The sequence below is a fragment of the Protopterus annectens genome, chromosome 4.part0, assembly GCF_019279795.1.
Source record: "Protopterus annectens isolate FY-2018-M chromosome 4.part0, PAN1.0, whole genome shotgun sequence".
Classification (NCBI taxonomy): domain Eukaryota; kingdom Metazoa; phylum Chordata; order Ceratodontiformes; family Protopteridae; genus Protopterus; species Protopterus annectens.
In genome coordinates, this window is record NC_056733.1 from 927,242,256 (window position 1) to 927,266,156 (window position 23,901).

Consider the following 23,901-nt stretch of genomic DNA (forward strand, 5'->3'; position numbering starts at 1 on the left):
CCTTGTTTAGGTGACATTCCTGAGCCCACCACAAAAACTCCTTCTGAATGCAAGGTATTATCTGAATGACAGTGTCTAGATCTTGGCAGTGCTGTGTCCATACATTTTTGAGATACCATTGAAGCTTCCTCATATGCAATTTGGCATTGGGAAGCACCAGAATACAAGATGCCATGAACCCCAAGGCTTGAAGGACTGTCCTTGCAGTCAGCCTGGACCGTAGAGACATTTGATGGAAATAAAGAGAAAGGCTTCTTTGTTTGTCCGGGGTCAAAAAAGCCATCTGGGAAGCTGTATTCAGTCTCACACCCAGAAAGCACATGTCCTGAGAGGGTACTAGACTGGACTTTGTTTCGTTCACAGAATAACCTAGGCATCTTAACACTGCTATCACATACTGTAGATGATGAAGAAGTTCGTCCTTTTCTTGTGCAATAATCAGGCAATCGTCCAAATAAGGATAAATCTGTATTCCTCTTAGTCTGAAAAAGGCTATCACTGGAGCCAGAACCTTTGTGAACACTCTGGGCGCAGTAGATAAGCCAAAGGGCAATGCAGAGAACTGATGATGTAAATTTCCAGCCAGCGCAGGTACCTCCTGCAACTGGGCCTGATAGGAACATGAAGGTAAGCCTCTTTGAGATCCAGAGTAACCATCCAGTGATCTTTTCCCAACAGAGGTAAAAGTTGTTGTAAAGTCAGCATCTTGAACTTTGGAATGTCCAGGTAAGTGTTAAGGATAGATAAATCCAAAATTGGTCTCCACGTGTTCCCTTTCTTTGGAACTAGAAACAGGCGAGAATAAAATCCTAGGCCCACTTCTGACAGAGGAACTGGCTGTATAGCTCCTATTTGAAGAAGTAAAGAAATTTATTTGTGAGCCTCTATCCTTTGCTGAGGAGGGACGTCTGGCATGCCTTTGAAAGGAGGCATGGTATGGAAATAGAACTTGTAACCTCGGTTTATAATGTCCAATACCCATTTGTCCTGGGTGACTAAATGCCAATTTTGCTTGAAAAGAGCCAACTTTCCTCCCAAAGGAGCTGCCAGGCAGGAAGAATCTGGCAGCTGAAAATGCAGGTCATTGGGCCTGTTTACGAAAGGACTGGCCCCTGCCCTCACCAGCAGATTGAGCAGGCGAACTCCATTGTCTCGGCCTGAAGGTACTCTGAGCTTTGCCCCTACCACGCCTAGATCTACCCCTAGACTGAGAATCAGAAGAAGGGTACGTCCACCCCTTAGTAGGCCAATTTCTACTAAACTTTGGAGGTTGTACCTGCAAAAAATCTTTAACAGTCTGCATAGACTTAGCCTTGTCTTCCATTTTCTTTAAGACTGACTCCACAGGAGGACCAAACAAAACTTCAGACTGTAAAGGGGCATCCAGAATTCTAGACTTAACATGCTCAGACAAATTCTGATCCTTAAGCCAGGCGTGCCTACGAATAACTGAACCAGTGGCAGCCACCCTAGAAGAAGTCTGTAAAGCATCAAAACCACATTGCAAAGAGTGCTTACCCACCTGTTCAGAAACATGCACTAAATCCTGCAATTCTTTACACTCTATGCCCTCTGCCAAAGCATCCACTTTAGATCTTAGCTGAGAAATGAGGAAACTTTGATACTTCAACATATGAAACTGGCAGTTCAAAGCTCTCATTGCTAAAGTAGAAGAGGTATACACCTTCTTACCCCATCTATCCAAAGCTCTAGCTTCCTTATCCAGAGGAACCGGATTCTTAACAACAGAGGCTCTAACACCCTTAGGCCCCTGACTAATAGTTTCTGGGTCCGCCCTAGGACTCTTACACAGATATTTATGAGCCTCAGGCACCCTGTAATACCTGCCCGGTTTAACTGGGGCAGGAGGCACAGAATCTGGATTAAGGGAAGCTTCCGAGAAAACATCTGAAACAACATCCAAAACTGGAGGTATAGCTAAGGGTCTATGCTGTGGTAAAAACAAGAACTCCCTAAGTCTCTTCCGTGAATCAGAGTAATCCTGTCCTTCCCATTTAAAATGCTCCCTCATGGAATGCAGAGTTTCTGAAAATGAAAAATCCTCTGGAGGAGAAGCAGAAGGAGTGGAATCCTCTGCATCAGAATCAGAATAAGGAGGGAACTCTTGAATGTCTTCAGCAGAAGACTCTGAATCATCTGAGGCCTGCTCCAAACTTTCCAACTCTGGCTCCATCCTGGGCCTCTTATCAGGAGGGGGCATAGAACCTCTAATTAAAGTAATCAAATCCTCTGCCATTTTAAGCATGTGCTTTTTAGGCACAGACCCTGAAGAACCAGAACTGACCCCAGAGGAAGGCAAAACAGACCTGCCCTTAGAAGGAGCCTTAGAAACAGTAACAGAAGGCCTAACCACCTTAGGCATAGAAGGGAGAATAGTAACCTGAGAGGCCCCTTCAGCCTGACCTGCCTCCTGAGAGGCCACATCTTGTAAAATCAAAGTTTCCCCCTGGGACTCAACAGAAACTTCAGCCGGATCCATCTGTTCAGCTGTAGCTTCTAAAGATCCGGCGTCCGTAACGGACGAATCATCCTGCCTAGGCTTTAAAGATTTGTCTTTGCGCTTCTTAGTAGAAGCAGGCGTCGGAACATCCGACGGCATATTATAATTACACCTCTTGCCAAAGACTAACCTAGCACAATCTAACCTCCGTTTTATAGTGCGCTTATTAAACCTAGCACAAAACCGACACCCGACTACGTCGATCTCTGGTCCCAAACAAGGAATACAAAGCGAGTGGTAATCCCTATGCGGTATCTGTTTCCCACAAGAAATACAATTATTCACTTTTTCTGACATCCGGTAAGTAACTGAGGCAAGAAAAAACAAAAATATTCCCCAACGGGGTACTTAGCCCAACTTGGTATCGGACTGAAACTCCGAAAACGAAAAATTTCAGAACGCCGAACGGCACTTGCAACGCTGCTTCTGCATCGGACCATGCGGCAAAAAAGACTGAGGATATGACGTCGGTCATGCGCCTTTATACCCTGACGCTCTGATGTCAGATCTAGGCGCCCATGACCGACGTCAGCCTAATACTTTGGTATTCGGGCCGACCGAGGACAGCGGACTACCCATAAGTAAGGACTGCAGCAATGTGAGATGAAGAACATCAACTATTTTTTTTTTTTAAAGGAACGAGGGAAGGGGAGGTAAGGGACAGTAGGAAGCCTACCTACACTACCACAACTCAGAACACCCACAAAAAATGAAGTACCTACCACGTCTGGAACTAACCACCCTGCTTGACAAAGCAGCAGCAAATGAGATCTGAGGGAAGGAAGGAGATGGAGGGGTATTATGGGTAAGGGGAGGAGCTCGGATCAGATGCTGGTGAAACTGCCATCTTGGATCCGATCCTGATCAGATATCCCACAGGTTGATGATCAAATGAAGTTAACTACTTAGGATTTTAAAGTTTTGATACCCACCCAATAACTATTTCAGATCAAGCACCACTAATAAAAACAAAAGCACAGGGTAATGAAATAAAAATGAGACACCGGGCTTCCCCACCTAACTTGAAAAGAGAGGAATTTAAGGAATGGGTAGTGGAAATTGTGAGTTATTACAGAAGATAGAAATATCTTCTGAAGATATAGCTAGACAGCATGATAAAATTAATGTGGAGTTTAAAAATAGGGTGGAAATAAAGGAGAGATAGATCGTTAAGTAGTAACAAGAATTATTTACAGAAAATGAAATGTTAAAATATTGCAGAATAAGAGGAATTTTACAGAACAACAAGAGGCACAATTGCAGAGTTTAGAAAGATTACTGTTAAGCGACTGTTTTTTGATAGTAACTCCAGTGCACAAAAGCATTTAGCATGACGACTCGGGCAACAGAAAGTACAAAGGGTTGTTCTGCCAAGCTTCGGGAACCTACAACAAGGAAAATAACCAGAGATCCTGTAGAGGTATTAGAAATATTTCAGAAATTTTATGAAAATCTGCATAAACTATAGAAATATGGAAATCAAGAAAAAGTATAAATGGAAATGTTTATGGAACCATTAACTATGCCAAGGTTAGAGGTAGATGATGCTAAATTATTAATAGTTAGAAGAGGAGCAGATGAGATAAAAATGATTTATAACCAAAGTCCCCAAGAACATAGGGTGTTCCTGTGGAAGTCTGGAAGCTAGGAGGAAAGAAATTGATAAAGATCTGGAAGGTTTTGTTTAACAGTATTTTAAAAGGAAGAGAAGCACCAACATCCTGGAAGAAAGCTGTGGTGGCTGTAATACCTAAAGATGGTAAAGACCCATCAGATCCAGCTTCATACAGGCACGTATCGTTTCTAAATCATGATTATAAAATGTTTATGTCTACAATGGTTAAAAGAATAGCAAAGATGATGCCAAAATTGACAGATATGGATCAATATGGTTTTGTAGAGGGGAAGCAAACATCTGACAACATTAATAGAGCAACGATGATCCAAGAAGGAAGCAGAATGCATGAAAATACCACTGTTGGTGGGTCTTGATGCAGAGAAAGCATTCGACAGAGGAAGCGGAGGCTTTATAAGAAGGGCAAAGGAAGCATTTGCATTCCCTGATGAAAATTATAAGATCGATCAGGAGGATACACAAGGGATCAAAGGTGAGAATTAAAGTGGAGGGGGGCTCGTCTTGTTAAGTTCTGTTGGAGCAGAGGTTCCAGGTGTCCTCTTACTCTTTGATCTTGCTTTACATTTAGAACAGTTGGCAAATAAACAATGGACTCAAATTCAAGAATACAACTGATACGATAGTCAAGAAAAGTTGGCTTTACTTGCAGATGATATTTTATACCTGATAAAACCAGAAAAGTAGATTTCAGTGTTGTGGAATGTTCAGAGATATTTACAAGTCTTTTCAGGATACAAACTTAAAGATAAAACAAAGGCAAAATAGCTGTCAAGTATGGACAACATAGACATATTGGTTCAGCAATACCCATATATTTTGGGACATGATTAAATGAAGTACTTGGGAGTATGGATTCTGTTATGGCAGCTAAGAATGTGTGTGAAGACACTAAACAAAAGATAATACAGAAAACGAGAAACTGGAAGCTCTGTTTTATGAATATGGATAGCAAGATACAGGCAGTGAAAATGTTTTTAGTTTCCTTAGTTTTATAAATAGGTGAGGCATTTTTCTTTTCAACCAACAGAGAAAGTACAGTTTTGTACCTACCATAAATGTAGATGTTCGAGTGCTAATACAGCTGCAGTCATAACAGATGGGTTTTCCTGCCATCAGGCGGGTCCTCGGTCGGCCGAATTCCAAAGTCTAGGTCCGGCGTCGGTTGTCGTTGCTTCTTCCCTGACGTCACTGCGACAGGGGTATAAAAGAACCAGCCGACGCCATTTTCAACAGTTTTTTCTTGCCCCAGATGTCAGGTGCCCCCAGAAGGAAGGCAATACATAAATTTATGCAATAATGCAATGCAGTATAATCACAAAACAGTAGTTGCAAGCAAATACACCATAAAAGAATACCCCAATCAGGTTGTATGAGGAGGTGTTAGCCATTAGGCCTGTTCCAGAGGGGAAGGAGGGAGGGAAACTTGGACTGCAGCTGTATTAGCACTCGAACATCTGCATTTATGGTAGGTACAAAACTGTACTATGTTCATCGTGCATACAGCTGCAGTCATAACAGATGGGTAGAATCCCAAAGCTAAAATAAGGGTGGTAGGCACTAGGTGGAACGAGGAGGAGCTAGGATGCCCTGCAAAATTGCAGTGGCAAAACCTGCTCTAGATTTGGAGTATAAAGGCAGGTGATAGTGCTTGGAGAAAGTATGCACAGAACTCCAAGTGGCAGCTTCCAAAATATCTTTGGTAGGAACCCCCCTGAGGAAAGCTGCTGAGGTAGCTGTGGCCCTAGTGGAGTGAGACCTTATGCCTGCAGGTACAGTTTTACCATGAAGAGAGTAACAAAAGCGTATGCAGTGGGCTATCCACTTTGAGATAGTCTGTTTGGAAATAGGCTTCCCTTGAGCCCCTGTAGCATAGGACACAAAGAGTTGCTCTGATTTTCTGAAAGGCTTTGTTCTGTCCAAATAATAACATAGTTGCCTGTGAATGTCCAAATAATGTAGTAGCCTCTCCCCTTTGTTTTCAGGATTGGGGTAAAAGGTAGGTAAGTGGATAGCCTGATTCAAGGCTACACTGGATACTACCTTTGGCATAAAGGAAGGGTTGGTTCGTAAGGAAACTCTGTCCTGATGGAAAATGATGAAAGGTTGCACAGCCATGAGGGCTTGTAGTTCAGAAACCCTGCGAGCTGAGGTGATAGCCAGCAGGAAGGCTGTTTTCCAGGACAAATATTGTAGTTCTGATGAGGCAGCTGGCTCGAAAGGAGGCAAAGTCAGTTTCTCTAGAATGAAATTGAGATCCCAAGCAGGCACTGGTTGTTTCCTTGGGGGCTTAATATTCTTAGCCCCTCTGAGGAACTGCCTTAAGAGGGGGTGAGAGAATAAAGGTGGATCAGTGTTGTATTCTGCAGAAATGGCTGAGGCATGGATTTTGATGGAAGAGAATGAAAGTCCACTGCTTAGCATCTCAGCTAGGTACTGTAATATTTAAGGTAAATTCAATATTCCAGGGTTCTGGCCCTTTTTCTCATTCCAAGCACACAACCGTTTCCATTTGGCGGAGTAGGCTTTTCTAGTAAAAGGTCTTCTGGCCTCCAAAATGACATCCTGTACCTCCTTGGAGAGTAGGGTCTGTTGTGATTTTAAGGAATCTTCCATGCGGCTACATTGAGTGTTTTCAGCTGACTGTGAAGAGTTGTGAAGTTGTGCTGAGTCAGTAGAAGAGGCATTAGAGGCAGGATCCATGGTGGGGAATGTGTCAGGCTTCTCAGGAGTGGGTACCAGTGTTGCCTTGGCCAGTCTGGAGCGATGAGAATCATCTTTGGTCTGTCTGCTCTGGTTTTTAATAGAACTTTGGGGAGCAGAGGAAGAGGTGGAAAGGCATAGACTGTCATTGTTGTCCAACTGAAAGAGAGTGCGTCTACTTTCCAGGCCTGTGGATGAAAGGTCCTTGAGCAGAATTTTGCCAATTGGTGATTTCTGTGGGAGGCAAAGAGATCTATTTCTGGCCTTCCCCATGCTTGAATTATCTTTGAAAAGACTTGAGGATGCAACTTCCATTCGTGTGGATCTGTCATATTTCTGCTTAGGTTGTCTGCCAGCGTGTTTTCCTTGCCTGGCAGGAACTGTGCTTGAAGCTCGATTTGCAATTCTAGAGCCATGTTCCAAAGAGACATGGCTAGCCTGCATAGAGGGTATGAATGAGTTCCTCCCTGTTTGTTTATGTACCACATTACTGTGGTGTTGTCTGTCCTTATCAATAGCTGGCCTGGATGCAGCAGGTCTTTGAAAGCTGTAATAGCATTTATTACTGCTAGCATTTCCTTTTGATTGATGTGTAGTTGCTTTTCCTTTTGGGACCATCTGCCCTGAATGCACCGATTTGCCATGTGCGCCCCCCAGGCGTAATCCGAGGCGTCTGTTGTGATGATTTGGCTTGCTTGAGGTTTGCAGAATGGGAGACCTGTTTCTTTGGCATGCTTGAGCCCACCACAGATATTCCTTTTGAAGACGTGGAATTAGTGGTATTATTGTTTCCAAGCTGTGGCTGTGCTGAGACCATAGCTTTTTCAGGTACCATTGAAGTTTCCTTATATGCAGCTTTGCACATGGGATTAGTAGGATGAAAGATGCCATGAATCCCAGAGCCTGCAGGATTTTTCTTGCAGTCTGCCTGGTGAAAGTTGCCATTTTTCTTAAGTATTGAGTTAGTTGCCCTTGTTTCTCTGGCGTGAGGTAGGCCATCTGGGTGTTTGTATCCAAGTTGGCACCCAGGAAAATTATTGTTTGAGATGGTAGTAGCCTTGATTTCTTTTTGTTGACTGTGTATCCCAGGTAATTCAACAACCTTATTACAAAAGCCAGATGTTTCAGAAGTATGTGCTTGCTGTCCGCTTGGATCAGGCAGTCGTCCAGATATGGGTATATTTGTATCCCTTGTAGTCTGCAGTAGGCAATTACTGATGCCAGGCATTTCGTGAACACTCTGGGCGCAGTAGATAAGCCAAAGGGCAATGCAGAGAATTGATAAGGTGTTGAACCTGCAAGAAATCGGAGGTATCTTCTGCAATCCTAGAAAAAAACAACTGCCAGTATTCCAAAACGATTTATTCTCTATAGATTCTCTAGCGCCTCGGCTCTACAAAGCCTTCAAGGAGTAACTAACACACTTACACCTAGTATTTATACACATTTAAATTCACTCATTATACAATTAAAAACCAATTAAACAATTACAAATTCAATTTAAAAACAATTATGCATTTATATCACACTCTTCCAGCAGCAATCAGTGTTCAACCCTTTAGGTATTAATGTTTGATACTTTAAAATAAAAATTAACTCTTTTCTCAGACGTTCATTTTTTATTTTATCCTCACTAACTTCATTTCTAATAATATGTTCTAAGAGAGTCACCCTAAAGCTACCAGTGTCAGAATTATGATATTTTATAAAATGTTGAGCCAAAGGGCTCTCTGCTTTTTTATTCTTAATGTCTCTCAAGTGTTCCATAATCCTAACTTTAAACATTCTTTTAGTTTGACCTATGTAAAATTTTTTGCATCCACATTTTATAATATAAATGACTTGTTCTGTAATACAGCTAAAAGAACCATTTGGTTTAAAACTTATTCCATTTATGTAAGGAAAAACACCATCTACATAGACACAAACTTTACATTTTCCACAAGATGTAGTACCTATATTATATATTGGTCTACATATATTTTGTATGGGTAATTCTAATTTTGTATGCACTACTATGTCTCTGATATTTCTCCCTCTCTTATAACTAAACTTTAACGTTTTACTTGTCATCTCATTTATTTCTTTAAAATTCTGAAAAAGTCTCCAAAAATGTAATATACATCTCTTTATATCATCACTGCAAATATTGAATGTAGATACCATAAAGATATTATTTATGTCAATTGATCATCACCATTCGACATTATGTCGTATTTTCTATATCCTTGAAGTCCCTTATGGTATCTTTTATAGAATAGTTTACTCTTACTCATATTTATCAATTGAATATCATACTTTCTACTTTTAAACATTTCCGTTGTGTTATTAACTTCCTCTAGAAATTCCTCTTCATTATTACATATTCGAGAAATCCTTAACAATTCACTACATGGTATAGCTTCTAATACATGCTTCGGATGACAACTAGTGCCCATCAGAAATTGATTTATACAATCAAATTTTCTATGTATTCCAGTGACTATATGTTTCCCTATAAATCCTTTTAAATTAATGTCTAAAAAGGAGACACTATCTCCACATTGTATCCCATCAAATTTAATATTAAACCTATTAGTTTGTATATCTAGAATAAAATTTTCACTTTCCATTTTGCCTCCCTTACATAAGAAAATCAAGTCATCTATAAATCTAAAATAGTGTATAACATATTTTTTTTACAAAAGAATGTGTATAAATACACTCAAATTCCACTTGACCCATAAAAATATTTGCGTACATGGGTGCAAAACCTGCACCCATGGCTGTACCTTGTATTTGATGGTAAGTCCTGTTATTAAAATTAAAATAATTATTTTCTAAACAGAACTTTACCAATTCAGTTACATAATGTGTTAAAGGGAAATCTCCCATTTGTTTGAATAATGCCTCTATACCATGATCATTTTTAATATTTGTATAGAGACTGCTAACATCCAGTGTTAACCAATACATATCCTCACACCAAACAACATTTTTAATTTTGTTCAAAAAATCAAAAGAATCTTTTATATAAGATGGGAGCTTAATAGCTTCCTTCAGTAACACTTGATGTAATATCTATCCCAGATTGTGTAAAAAATAATTCCTGGCCGAAACAATTGGTCTACCCGGGGGATTATTCATATCCTTATGTATTTTTGGTAGACAATAAAAATATGCAGGATTACATTCTGTTATGTGTAACTTATTATCTACATCTTTTTCAGTCCAATAGCCTAATCTTAGACCCTTGTTAATCAGTTGTAAATAATTTTCTTTTGCTACTGTGACTTCTGCCACAGAACTCTCCCGATAAACTGATTCATCTCCTAATAAATTCATACACATTTTAAAGTATTGCATATAATGCATAATCACAATTTTATTGCCTTTGTCTGAAGGCTTTACTATCAACTCTTTCTGTTTAGCAAATTTCATTAATTCTATCCATTCTCTCTTTGATAAGTTAAAACTCACATTTGAAATATTCACACTATTTAATATTTCATCAATTTCAAAACTTATCATGGTAGAAAAATTCTTAATGCCCTCATGAACAAAAGGTGGCATAAATTTATTATTCATTTTAATCTTTGATGTATCTATTGTGCAATAAGCATTAAATTCGCTGACACATGATGAAAACGAATCATCCATTGAATCCTGACTGGTTTCCAATATATTACTATCTAAACTGTAACTTTCAGACTAAGTTATTATATTCAACACTCTTATCCACAATACAGTTAAAGTAGTACCATAAATGCAATTTACGAATAAACTTGAAAATTTCAATTTTACATTCATGTTTTTTAGGAAGAACTGTAGGGACAAACTTTAGACCATGATTAAGAACTGAATGAATTTCATCTTTAACAAAATAACCAGATAAATTCACAACCTTATTATGAATATTAAAGCTAGTACCACTTAGTCCTTTTGTTTTCGCGCCATAGACGAAACGGCCCTCCCCTATATGTCTCTTGTTCCGTATAAGTCCTTTTCTGCTGCTGTTGCCTCCCTGGTTGTTTGTACGATCCAAAATGTTCTGGTAAGAAACAATCATCCACTGGTGATGATAATGGTGGAAAATCATGGTCTCTGTCACTATAGTTCGGTACTTTGTTAAACTGTTTAGCATTGTCTTTAGTCAAACTATCAGTTCTGCCTTGCTGGTTGACGTTAGCATTAGAGTAGTTTCTGTTGAAGCGTGGCCGCAGATTGGTTCCACCAAAGAAAGCTGTGCCATTTTCAAAGTCCCGCAAATCTCTCGTAATTTTGTGCACTTTCTGCTCTATGACTTTGTTTTCATGAATGGTAACTTTCTCTTGAATCTCGACTAAGCAAGATTCAAACTTTATTCTATCTAATACAGACATTAAATTAGTGCACAACAAATTTATATCTTTCTTAATGTTTGATAGCTTTAAAATGTCCCGCTCTATCAGTATTTTCAACCATTCAATTGAACAATGATGTGCCGCTTTCTCCCATCTAGTCAAGAAAGCTTTATCTGTTGTGCATGTAGTTATAAATGATTCCGAAGGAAATTTGATAGCTCTCAGACCTCTGGGTACTATTATTGAGATCCACATACCTTTGCAAACTGGTATAATTGTAGTAAGTCAACATCTCTTTATCCATTAAGTTTCTTAGCTTAGACAGTAAAACTTTTACTTCACCCGGATATTCCGTAGATCGCCTCCCGACATGGGCAAATGGATTGCTGTCTCTCTTGCTTCGTGCTTCAGCAAGGAAACGCTCCCAAACAGGAATGCCTGGGTTAGCATCCACATTACCTTCAGTCCGATTCGAACTCTGTTCCATATTTCAGTTAAGAAAACCCTCTATTGACCGTTGGGAGGTACCTGCACTCTCCTCCCTAAATATTCTGGGAATGTTAGCACCTGGATCACTGGCCATGGAAGAACAATAAGCCACTCACAACACCAACTAGCAACTCGATTAAGCACCAAAATCCAACTAAATATATTTGAGTGTAATTTGAGTGTATTTATACACATTCTTTTGTAAAAAAATATGTTGTACACTATTTTAGATTTATAGGTGACTTGATTTTCTTATGTAAGGGAGGCAAAATGGAAAGTGAACATTTTATTCAAAATATAAAAATTAATAGGTTTAATATTAAATTTGATGGGATACAATGTGGAGACAGTGTCTCCTTTTTAGACATTAATTTAAAAGGATTTATAGGGAAACATATAGTCACTGGAATACATAGAAAATTTGATTGTATAAATCAATTTCTGATGGGCACTAGTTGTCATCCAAAGTATGTATTAGAAGCTATACCATATAGTGAATTGTTAAGGATTTCTCGAATATGTAATAATGAAGAGGAATTTCTAGAGGAAGTTAATAACACAACGGAAATGTTTAAAAATAGAAAGTATGATATTCAATTGATAAATATGAGTAAGAGTAAAATATTCTATAAAAGATACCATAAGGGACTTCAAGGATATAGAAAATACGACATAATGTCGAATGGTGACGATCAATTGGACATAAATAATATCTTTATAGTATCTACATTCAATATTTGCAGTGATGATATAAAGAGATGTATATTACATTTTTGGAGACTTTTACAGAATTTTAAAGAAATAAATGAGATAAGTAAAAAGTTAAAGTTTAGTTATAAGAGAGGGAGAAATATCAGAGACATAGTAGTGCATACAAAATTTGAATTACCCATACAAAATATATGTAGACCAATATATAATATAGGTACTACATCTTGTGGAAAATGTAAAGTTTGTGTTTATGTAGATAGTGTTTTTCCTTACATAAATGGAATAAGTTTTAAACCAAATGGTTCTTTTAGCTGTATTACAGAACAAGTCATTTATATTATAAAATGTGGATGCAAAAAATTTTACATAGGTCAAACTAAAAGAATGTTTAAAGTTAGGATTATGGAACACTTGAGAGACATTAAGAATAAAAAAGCAGAGAGCCCTTTGGCTCAACATTTTATAAAATACCATAATTCTGACACTGGTAGCTTTAGGGTGACTATTTTAGAACATATTATTAGAAATGAAGTTAGTGAGGATAAAATAAAAAATGAACTTCTGAGAAAAGAGTTAATTTTTATTTTAAAGTATCAAACATTAATACCTAAAGGGTTGAACACTGATTGCTGCTGGAAGAGTGTGATATAAATGCATAATTGTTTTTAAATTGAATTTGTAATTGTTTAATTGGTTTTTAATTGTATAATGAGTGAATTTAAATGTGTATAAATACTAGGTGTAAGTGTGTTGTTAGTTACTCCTTGAAGGCTTTGTAGAGCCGAGGCGCTAGAGAATCTATAGAGAATACATCGTTTTGGAATACTGGCAGTTGTTTTTTCTGACTTCCTTTGGATTTTGGTGCTTAATCGAGTTGCTAGTTGGTGTTGTGAGTGGCTTATTGATCTTCTGCAATCTTGTCTGATTTGGACATGCAGGTATGCCTCCTTGAGGTCCAATGTTACCAGCCAAGACTCCTTGCCCAGCATGGGAAGAAGCTGCTGCAATGTGAGCATCCTGAATTTTGGCACGAGTAAAAAAGTGGTTAGGATGGATAGGTCCAAAATAGGTCTCCAATCTTTGCCCTTCCTTGGTACCAGGAATAGTCTGGAATAAAAACCTTGACCCTGTTCTTGTGCAGGTACCTCTTGAATAGCTTTCATGTCCATGAGATCTGAAATTTGTTTTTGTGCCTCTGCCCTTTGATTGTGTGGCAGGTTTGGCATGCCTATCATTTTTGGAAGGGTGCGAAAGTGGAATCTGTAGCCTCTGTCTATAATGTCCAGGATCCATTTGTCTTGTGTGACAATATGCCAATTTTTCGAAAATAATGCCAGTTTTCCACCTAAAGGTGCTGCCATTTGAGCCTTGCTTGGCATGCAAAGGGGAAAGTCATTGATTCTGCTTTCTGAATGGCTGTGAACTATTCTCACTACCTCTTTGGGAAGGTGCTTGCCACTGTCTGCCTCTAAACGATCCTTGAGATTGCCCTCTACCCCTCGGGCGCCTGTATCTACCTCTTTGGGGTCTGTCAGTGGCTGGAAATGACCAATTTTTTGAAGGCCAATTTCTACTGAAGCGTGGAGGTTGTACCTGTAGGAAATCTTTCACTGTTTGCATTGATTTTGCCTTTTCCTCCATTTTCTTTAATACCTCCTCAGCTTTAACACCAAACAATACATCTTTCTGCAGAGGTGCATCCAGTAATTTAGCTTTGACATGATCTGGTAAGGTTTGCTCTTTAAGCCAAGCATGTCTACGTATGACTGATCCCGTAACAGCAGCTCTACATGAGGCTTCCAAAGCATCAAAACCACATTGCAAGGTATGTTTACCTACTTGCTCTGCACTATGCATCAAATCCTGCAACTCCTTCAAATCTGGTTGTTCAGGTTGTGACATTTTGTTTCTCAACTGTGATAACAGAAACTGTTGGTACTTTAACATATGGAACTGGCAGTTTAATGCCCTCATGGATAAGGTGGCCGAGGTGTATACCTTTTTCCCCCACCTTTCTAAAGCTCTGTAATCCCTCTCTAAAGGTAATGGATTTTTAGCAGTGGAGGCCTTAATTCCCTTGGGGCCCTGTGAGATAGTTTCTGGGTTCGCCGCATGTCTTTTGTATAAGAATTGGTGTAAGTCAGGAACCCAGTAATACCCGTCAGGCTTTACTGGGGCTGGAGGCAAAGAGTCTGGGTTGAGGCAGGACTCCTAATACACATCATCAAGGATATCTAAGACAGGAGGTATAGCCAGAGGCCTGTGCTGAGGGAGCAAGAGAAAATCCCTAAGCCTTTTCTTGGAGTCTGAGTACTCTTGGCCTTCCCAATGGAAGTGTTCCCTCAAGGTATGCAAGGTTTCCCCAAAAGAGTAATCCTCAGTGGGGGAGACAGAAGGAATGGACTCCTCTGCATCAGAATCTTCAAAAGGGGAGTATGAATGTTCCTGGTCATCAGAATGTTCTGAAATAATGGAGGCCTGGTCCGAGGAGGGGGATTCTTCCTCCACTCTGGGCCTTTTTTCTGGGGGGGGGGGGGTTGAGAACCCCTGATAAGAGTAATTAAGTCCTCAGCCATTTTAAGCATCTGCTTTTTAGGCATGGGGCCTTGAGAAGGGCCCTGTGGGGTTTGTTTTTTAGAATGCATGGCTGTCTTAGACTTAGTGAAAGCCTTGATGGAAAAAGAAGAGGAAGGCCTGAAGACACCTTGACAGGAGGCAGACCTGTCTAAACTCTGAGTTTCCCCACCAAGAACGGCTTCGGTATCTGTAGTCGGGGTGTGGGCTGAAGAGCCTGAGACCTCGGGTACAGAAGACACCGCCAATGAAGTGTCGTCGGTAGTCATGGGCTGCGTAGGCGCCTCGCTGAGAATCGGACCACCTGCAGTCGGCTTTGGCGTGGTGTCGGTAGAGGCCGCGGACCTCGTGTGTCGGTCCTTATCTTTGCGTTTTTTAGTCAAAACTGGAGTCGGAGTATCCGACGACATTATGTAGTTACATTTTTTGCCAAAAAAGTGCTGGGCGAACTCCGCTCGACGCTTAATGATGCGTTTGTTGAATGTAGCACAAAAACGACAGGCCGAGACGTCATGGTCTGGGCCTAAGCAAGGAATGCAGAGGGAATGAAAATCCTTATGCGGTATTTGCTTCCCACAAGAAATACAATTATTAACTTTGTCTGACATCGGTCTGAGGCAAGAAAAGTTTCCCCAACGGGGTACTTAGCTTTCAAGAAGACTTCGGTTGTAGATATTCATAATCTCAGGAGCTGGCCGACCGGCACTTGCGAACTGCTTCTGCTTCGGGCACCGCGCGGCAAGAAAGACTGAAGAAAATGGCGTCAGCTGGTTCTTTTATACCCCTGTCGCACTGACGTCAGGGAAGAAGCGACAACCACCGACGCCGGACCTAGACTTTGGAATTCGGCCGACCGAGGACCCGCCTGATGGCAGGAAAACCCATCTGTTATGACTCCAGCTGTATACACGATGAACATCTTGTGGATAGCAATTAATAAAGAGTGGAATGATTTTATCTGTGACGGGAACAGGGCAAGAGTCAGGTGGGATAAGTTGATCCTTCCAATAGGACAAGATTGCTTGGGATTACCTGATTTGAATGCTGCACATTTAAAGCTCCTACACATAGCATAGGCAGAAACCTGTAATTTAAAATGGAAAGGGATGACAACGAAACGGGCAAAGCTTAAGAAACAAGGAGAAACTGGGATTTTGGATGCAGATCCTTACAGAGGACAATAACCACACATAATATTATATTCATAAAGTAGCAGAAAGTATTCCAAGTCAGTCAGTACGGGGATAGAGAAAGGAGATTCTGCTAAGGATGACTGCATTAGGATTACAGAGAATAGGCAAGAGGATACTGGAATTTACTGGAGAAAAATGGCAAAGGAACCAAGGTACTGAGTGCAAATAATTAAAGAGGGAAAGGTAATACAATGGGAAGAGGCCAATAATTCATTTGGACTGCATGCTACAGATTGCCTTCCCTATCAAGGATTGATATCAGAGTACAGGCAAAGAAAAAGAAATAGGGGGACCCTAAGTGAAAGACCAGCACTGATAGAGTTTTTAGTAGAATCTAGAGCAGAAGCTGCTGTGAAAAACGGACAATTATTAGGGTATATAAAATACTGCTTGATAAAGAATAGTTGTGCAAGAACTTACCATAACCTTAGATGTCTTATTTATTTACTTAACTTTTATTAACCAGGAAAGTCCGACTTGGAACAAAGCCAATTTTCAGCGGAGGCCCGGGGAGAAATGTTCCAGATGCATGTCTTTCTCTTCCATGCTGCAGTATTCATTACAGTAGGGAGGTTGCTGCCTGCAGCGCCATCTGGCTAGTATACCAAAGTCTTTGGATCAGGAGGGTACATGTGATGTCCTATGTTAGAGCCATAAACTGACGTAGGGTATAAAAGTGACGTCTGCGTGTACCCTCTTTAGAATGGACTGCCGCATACAGTAGTACTCCTGAGTATTTAAAGAAGGTCATAACTGGGAGACCATTGAGACTTCCATGTAGACTAAACCATAGGGTACTTGATAGGCTGTGTGCAGTGGAGTGGTTAAGAGGGTGGGTGACTATGTCCCCACAGGTAAGTAACAGTAGATTAGAGAGGTAAAGTAGAGGGGGTAGGAGGGAGGGACTGAATACTGCAACATGAAAAAGGAGGACATCTAAGGTTATGGTAAGTTCTTACACAACTATTCTATGTCCTTCTATTCTCATGTTGCAGTATTCATTACAGTAGGGAGAATACCAAAGCTTTTAGGTACGAGCCTGGGTGGAGGGTTGGGGTCCCTGGTCAATGAGACCCTGAAGAACAGACCTGGCAGGGGTCCCTGGTCAATGAGACCCTGAAGAACAGACCTGGCAAACCCAGTTCTAAATATAAGTCCAGTTTGTAATGCTTGGTAAAGGTGTGCACTGAAGCCCAAGTAGCAGCTTCTAAAATTGAGGAGGCATAATCAACCCCTTTAAAAAAGGCAGCTGAGGAAGCAGCTGTCCTGGTTGAGTGGGATTTGACATGTCCATGTAAAGTTTTTCCATGACTGGAATAGCACATGCCAATAGTCTTAGAAACCCATGAAGAAATGGTCTGTTTGGAAACTGCCTACCCTAGAGCCCTAGGGTGGAAGAAGATGAATAGTTAGTCAGACTTTTTAAGAGGTTTGTTTTTTTTTTCTAAGTAGCACCTCAGTTGTTTGTGGACATCTAAAGAATGAAGAGTCCTCTCTGAGGGATTCTGAGGGTAAGGGTAAAAAAATGGTAGGTTAATGGTCTGGTTTAATGAGAGCTCATTAACCACCTTATGCATGAAGGAGGGGTTAGTCCTGAGGGCAACTCTGTCCTTGTGGAAAATAAGGTAAGGAGGGATAGCCGTAAGGGCTTGTATCTCTGATACCCTGTCCTGGCGGAAGTAAGGGCCACTAGCAGAACTGTTTTCAGGGTACACAGTTTCAGGGATACTGAATGAGCTGGTCCAAAAGGTGGCAATGTAAGTTTTTCTAGTACAAAATTCAAGTCCCAAGGGGGGGGGGGTATAGGCTTTCGAGGGGGTCTAACATGCAGTATGCCTTTCAGGAAAAGCTTGACCTCCAATCTAGAAGTCAGAGGTGGTAACATGGGCAGACAAGCAAAGATGGCAGATACATGGACTTTAACTGAAGAGTAAGTTAGTCCTGAGTGAAGGAGCTCACACATGTAGGAAAGAACCAAGGGTACAGGAATAGTCATAGGGTCCTGTTTTTTCCACTGACACCACCTGGAGAATGTCTTCCATTTAGATGCATAATTTCAACTGGTACAAGGTATTCTGGCCTCCTGCAGAATATTGAGTACGTCCTCTGAGTATAGGTGTCTAAAGGGGATTAGAACCCTATCACACACAAGGTCAGTCTTAGATTGCGCAACTGAACGTGTAGTAGGGATCCCCTTGTCCTGCATGAGCAAGTATATTCTGTGTGGTAACCTGTGATGATTGCCCTTGACTAGTAGATAGAGAAGGGGAAATCAATGCTGTCTTGGCCAAAAGGGGGGCACCAACAGGATTTTGGGTTTGTCCCTCTGGATTTTCAGGAGGATTTTCTGAATCAGTGTGAAGGGTGGGAAAGCATAGAGATACATTCTCACCCAAGGAAAGGAAAAGGCGTCCACTTTCCAGGCTTGAGGATGTGGGTCCCTTGTGCATAACATGGGTATCTATTTGTTCTGGGAGAAGGCAAAAAGATCTACTTGCAGAATACCCGACCTGTGGATAAGATCTAGGAATACCTCTCAGCTAAACATCCACTCGTGAGAGAGAGGTGAAGTTCTGCTGAGAGACTCTGCCATAACATTCTCTGTAGAGGGGACGTACACTGCAATCAGATGAACCTGGAGTGATGATTTTAGGGTCTAGATCTGGGTGGCTAAGCTGCAAAGAGAGTAGGATCTCGTCTCCCTCCCCCCCATATATGTCCCACAGGAAGTCATATTGTCCTTGATCACTTTCAGGGTTCCTGGGTGTAGAGCTGACTTGAATGTCTGTAGGGCTAGAAGTGCCATCATTTCCTTGATGTTGATATGGTCTCTTTGTCTTCGTGTGGACCATTTTCCCTGCACAGTGAATTGCTTCTGGTTGTGTAGTAGCTCTGCACCCCATCCCATATCTGATGCGTCTGCAGAGATTTGTTGAAGGGGGGCTGGTACCTGTAAGGAGGTTCCCTGGTTGAGACTGATGGCACAGACCCACCACTGAAGTTCCCTCTTCAGACACTGAAGTAGGGGAAGGGGGGATGTCGATGTCCAGGGGGTGGGACTGTTGGCTCCATAAATTCTTCAGGATCCACTGGATTTTTCTCATGTGGAGTTTTGCCAGGGGTAACATAGGTATTAGGGATGCCATATGGCCTAACATCTTTAGGAATTCTCGTGCTGGCAAGGAAGTGAGTGTAATTAGACTGCTGAAGTAGACAGAAACGTCCAGGGTCCTTTGGTCTGGAATGAAGGCCTTCATGTTGTCTGTTCTAATCCTGCATCCCAAGAAAACCAGGTCTTGAGTGGGGGTCAGGTGAGACTTACTTGTTTACAGTCCAACCCTAATTGAGTCAAGGTGAAGATCACCTGTTGTAAGTGGTGTAGAGGGATTTGACAGTCCTGATGAAGAATTAACAGGTCGTCTAGATATGGGTATATTTCTATAACCTGTGTTCTGCAGTGATCAGTGAAGGGTGCTCGACACTTTGTGAACACTCGAGAAGCAGTGGAGAGTCCAAAGGGCAATGCAGAGAATTGAAAATGTCAGGAACCTACTGCAAAGTGTAGGAATTTCCTATAATCTGGGTGTATAGGAATGTGGAGATAGGCATCCTTCAAAATCCAGTGCTACCATAAAAGCCTGTGTTGGTATGAGTGGTAGGAGCAAAGGTAAGATAATCATTTTGAAACTGGGTACCTTGAAGAACAGGTTTAGGAAAGATAAATCCAGAAATGGGCTCCATGGGCTGTCTTTCCTTGGTACCAGAAACACTCTGAAGTAAAAACCTTTGTTTCTTTGTGGGGAAGGTACCTGCTCTATGATGCCCCGAGTTTGCAATTGTTGAATGATGGTGGGGAAAAGTTGAGCTTGGTTTGATGGAGGTTGAGGAATCCCCTGGAAAGGGGGGGGGATAACAGCCACCACGTCAAAGTATCCCCTCTGAATGATGGAGAGGACCCAGTTTTCTGATGTGATTTTCTGCCAGGAGGGTAGGGAAAGGATGAGACGAAGGGATAGGGGGGTGGTTTGGCCTTAGAAGTTACAGTGGAGGTGATCTGGTTTGGTCAGACTGGCTCCGAACAGGGGTGGTTGCAAGGATGGAAGGAAACCTGGGAGTACAGCTTTTCCTGGGTGGCCCACATCCTTTGGCTGAGGTGCCGAGTGGGAGGACTGTCTCCTGACAAAGAAAGTTCTTTGTGGATAGTTTCTATGTCATCTGGGGATAGAAAACACCAGGAAATGTTTCAGGTTTTGAAGTTCTTTTCCCTTTTCTTGAACGGATTTAAGAAGTTCTGCTGCAGCCTGTCCAAACAGGGTTTTATTGTCCAGTTGGGCATCTAGTAGTTTAGTTTGCACATCCATAGGAAGTGGCTGAAGTCTCACCCAGGAATATCGCCTCAGTACAGAACCTGATGCAGCAGATTTTGAAGAGGCTTCTACAGCATCATAACTGCACTTAATGGAGTGCCTAGTCACCTGAGATGCTGGGGAAAGTAGGACATTAAGTTGGGTTTTAATTGATAAATCAGGAACCTGAGAGAGGAGGGTAGTAGCCTTGGAAATAGTGTCCAGGACATACCTGGCCATGTGTGCTTGGTAGTTAAGATCTTATAGCCAGAGTAGAGGAGGTATACACTTTCTTCCCTAGTCTATCCTTGAATTTGCTGCCTTTATCAGTAGGGTAAAAAGCAGCAGAAGGTAACTGTCTGGATGTTTTATCAGCAGAAACTCCAATAACTGCTGGGTCCTGAGGGGGGGTTTCATGGATAGGAATTGGATGCCCTGAAGCACCTTGTAAAAATGGTCAGGACATTTAGAGGCTGGGGGTTGGGAACCTGGGGCCTGTGAAGCGGACAAGAAGGCATCCTGGAAGGCAGGAAGCAAAGGGGGCACAGCAGAGGGGGATGGTTGTTCCATTTGCAGCAGATAAAAGTACCTTTTCTTAGTGTCAGAGACCTCTGAGGTCCGGCAATTAAAATGTTCCCTCGAGGGAAATGCTATCCCCAAAGGGGAATTCTTCCCAGGAGACTCAGAGGTGATAGAATCCTCTTCCTCTGGGGGTAATAAAATCCTTAGGATAGTCTATTTGTGAGCCATAGGTCAATGATCCCTCAGAAGAGGAATAATCCTTCCTCTGATACCTCTAATGGGGGCCCTGAAGGAGTAATAGCTGGTGGTTGTTGTGTCTGCAAGGCCTGGAATGTCGTAAAAAGATTCTGAGAGAAAACTTCCCATCCAGGGACAGGTTGAGGCTCTGGATGCTTTAGTTTTTGTGTTCTCTTCACAGGGGCAGATGGCAGAGTATCAGTGGGAGCCAACGTCTGGGTGGATGGTAGGGAAAGAGTAGGCCCTTCCGACTGTATGAGCCGAGGTTCCCCTCAACCATCAGGATCTGATGGCTAATTAACCTCAGTGGACGTACTCAGTTTGCGCCATCCCAGCTTCCATTGTGGTTCCTAGGCCTGGTTGGGAAATGGAGGTCTGAAAAGATCCCAGGCTTTCATCTACCTCAAGAATATCTCTGGACGCCCGAGACGCAGCGTGGGAATTTGTCCTGATTTTTTTGGCCTTCGTCCATGGTGGCTCATCGAACATGCCTACTCCACCCTCCATACAGAGTGCGAGACCCCAGACCCTTTGATTTTCTAAGTATAGTTTTAACGTGGCCAAACGGCTAAAGAGAGTTTTGGGTACAAAGGATTTGCAAATGGGGCAGGACGTATGGTTGTGGGACTCATCTAAACAGATGGGGCAGGACGTATGGTTGTGGGCCTCGTCTAAACAGAATACTCACTTTTCATGCATGCCCTTGTGAGGAATTTGTCTCCCATAAGCACACTTCCCCTTTCCAGTAAACATGCAAGTCTTAGAAACTAACAAAAGACAAGGAAAACCCAACAAGGTACTTATCTGTAGCGGTTGAGGGTAATGGTCATCTGAGAACAAGTGATCCGCTTCCGAATTGGAAAACAGGATACAGACATTCACTGCGGCAGAAAGATTCTGAAGAGGGTACATGCAGACGTCACTTTTATACCCTACATCAGTTTATGGCTCTGACAGAGGAAGTCACCCCTACCCTCCTGGTCCAAAGACTTTGGTATACTGGCCGGATGTCAGCGCTGCAGGCAGCAACCTCCATACTGTAATGAATACTGCAACATAAGAACAGAAGGACATCTATAGGAACCAGACAAGAATAGAAAAGACTGGGAAGAGAGACTGGATATGCAATTCACAAGGAAACAATGGGAGGACATAAGTATGTCTCCAAAATATGCAACAAAGTCTAAAAGATTTAGGAAGTTTGCTTGGACATGTCTGCATAGGTATCGTTAAACTCCAACCGATTATGCCTCAGATAGACTGCAAATGTTGGAGGTGTGATGAGAAAGAGTGCAATGAGTTGGCAGACTTTAAAGATTCTCTGCAGACTACTCTATCATGGATGCTGAGTGAGCAAATCGGTGTAACTAAGGAAATGATTTTTTGAGCTGTGATACAGAATCAGAATTGCCTAGACATTGCAAGGCCTTGCTGAGTTTAATTCTAGTGGCTGCTAAAAAAGCAATTACTAGAAAATGGAAATATAAACCAACTGTACTAGAAACAGTGGATGTAGTAACAGAGATAAAACAATTGGAAGTGGGATCTAATGTTAGGAACGAATTACATATAAAAAATGGGAAATGGAACAATGCATTCAGAAAAAATGTTTTTGGAGGAGGAATGAGGTTTAAGGGAAGGGAAAATCTTTAAAAAATGGTAGGAGCAAATTACATAGAAAAGATGGGAATTGTGGGAACAATACATGCAAAACAATGTTTTGGAGGAGGAATGAGGGAAGGGAGGAAATAAATGAGCTCTGTAATGTAACAGGGTTTACTACCAAAAGAACTAAAGTCATTTGGTCGACGTTCCATTTGGTCGAAATCATAATGTCTAAAGTTCAAAAGATCGAATTCATAACGTCGAAGTTCAAATGGTCGACAGCAAATAACACTGCACCCCCCCCCTACTTATACATTACAACTCCGAAATCGCACAACAGTGCTGACAAGGGAAATCCTTGACTGTTATCAACATAATGTCGACAGACTGTCGACCAAATAACGTACTTAATATTCATGTGTCAACCATATTTGTCAACCATAACGTAGTAAATACTTCCAGGCACTGCCACGGCAAAGATGATATTATATATCAGGGTGCTTCAGCATCAGTGCAATAGAATTACTGTTCTACTTTTGTTTTACTTACTGACTGCTACTGCTTTTGTTTTACTTATTGACTGCTACTGCTTTTGTTTTACTTATATTTGTCAACCATATCAACTTTAGAACAAACGACTTTAGATCTTTTGATAGTAAAACGTTTGACAGACAATGACTGGACAGGTAAGTGAGGAATAACGTGTGCAATTGAAAATATGCCAATACGGTTTGTTTTCATTTATATTACCATATGACTGCCTATGTCGTAAGTGACGACTTAATAAAGATGTTTCTTATTTAAAAAAACACACCTCACTCTGCATGGTTTCAATGCTGAAATGCCTAGGTAATCTACCCGTCTCCTTCATAAGCACATCTTAACTGGTACTGTGTCATGCCACAGCAAAGCTACGTGCCACAAATCAAATGCAATAAAATGTCAGACAGCGCCTCTCCTGAAATGTTGAGTATCGAATCACAACATAAGTAAGGCATTCATCACACTACAGTCTACATTTTAGAAGCAGAATCCACAACTCTAT

The 23,901-nt window shown here is 41.3% G+C and overlaps 1 protein-coding gene across 1 annotated transcript in view; it reads right to left on the reverse strand.

The window, feature by feature from the left end:
* Positions 1–23,901, reverse strand: part of GCN1 (GCN1 activator of EIF2AK4) — a gene marked incomplete in the record, with an annotated part of 2,100,248 nt that overhangs the window by 1,186,739 nt on the left and 889,608 nt on the right.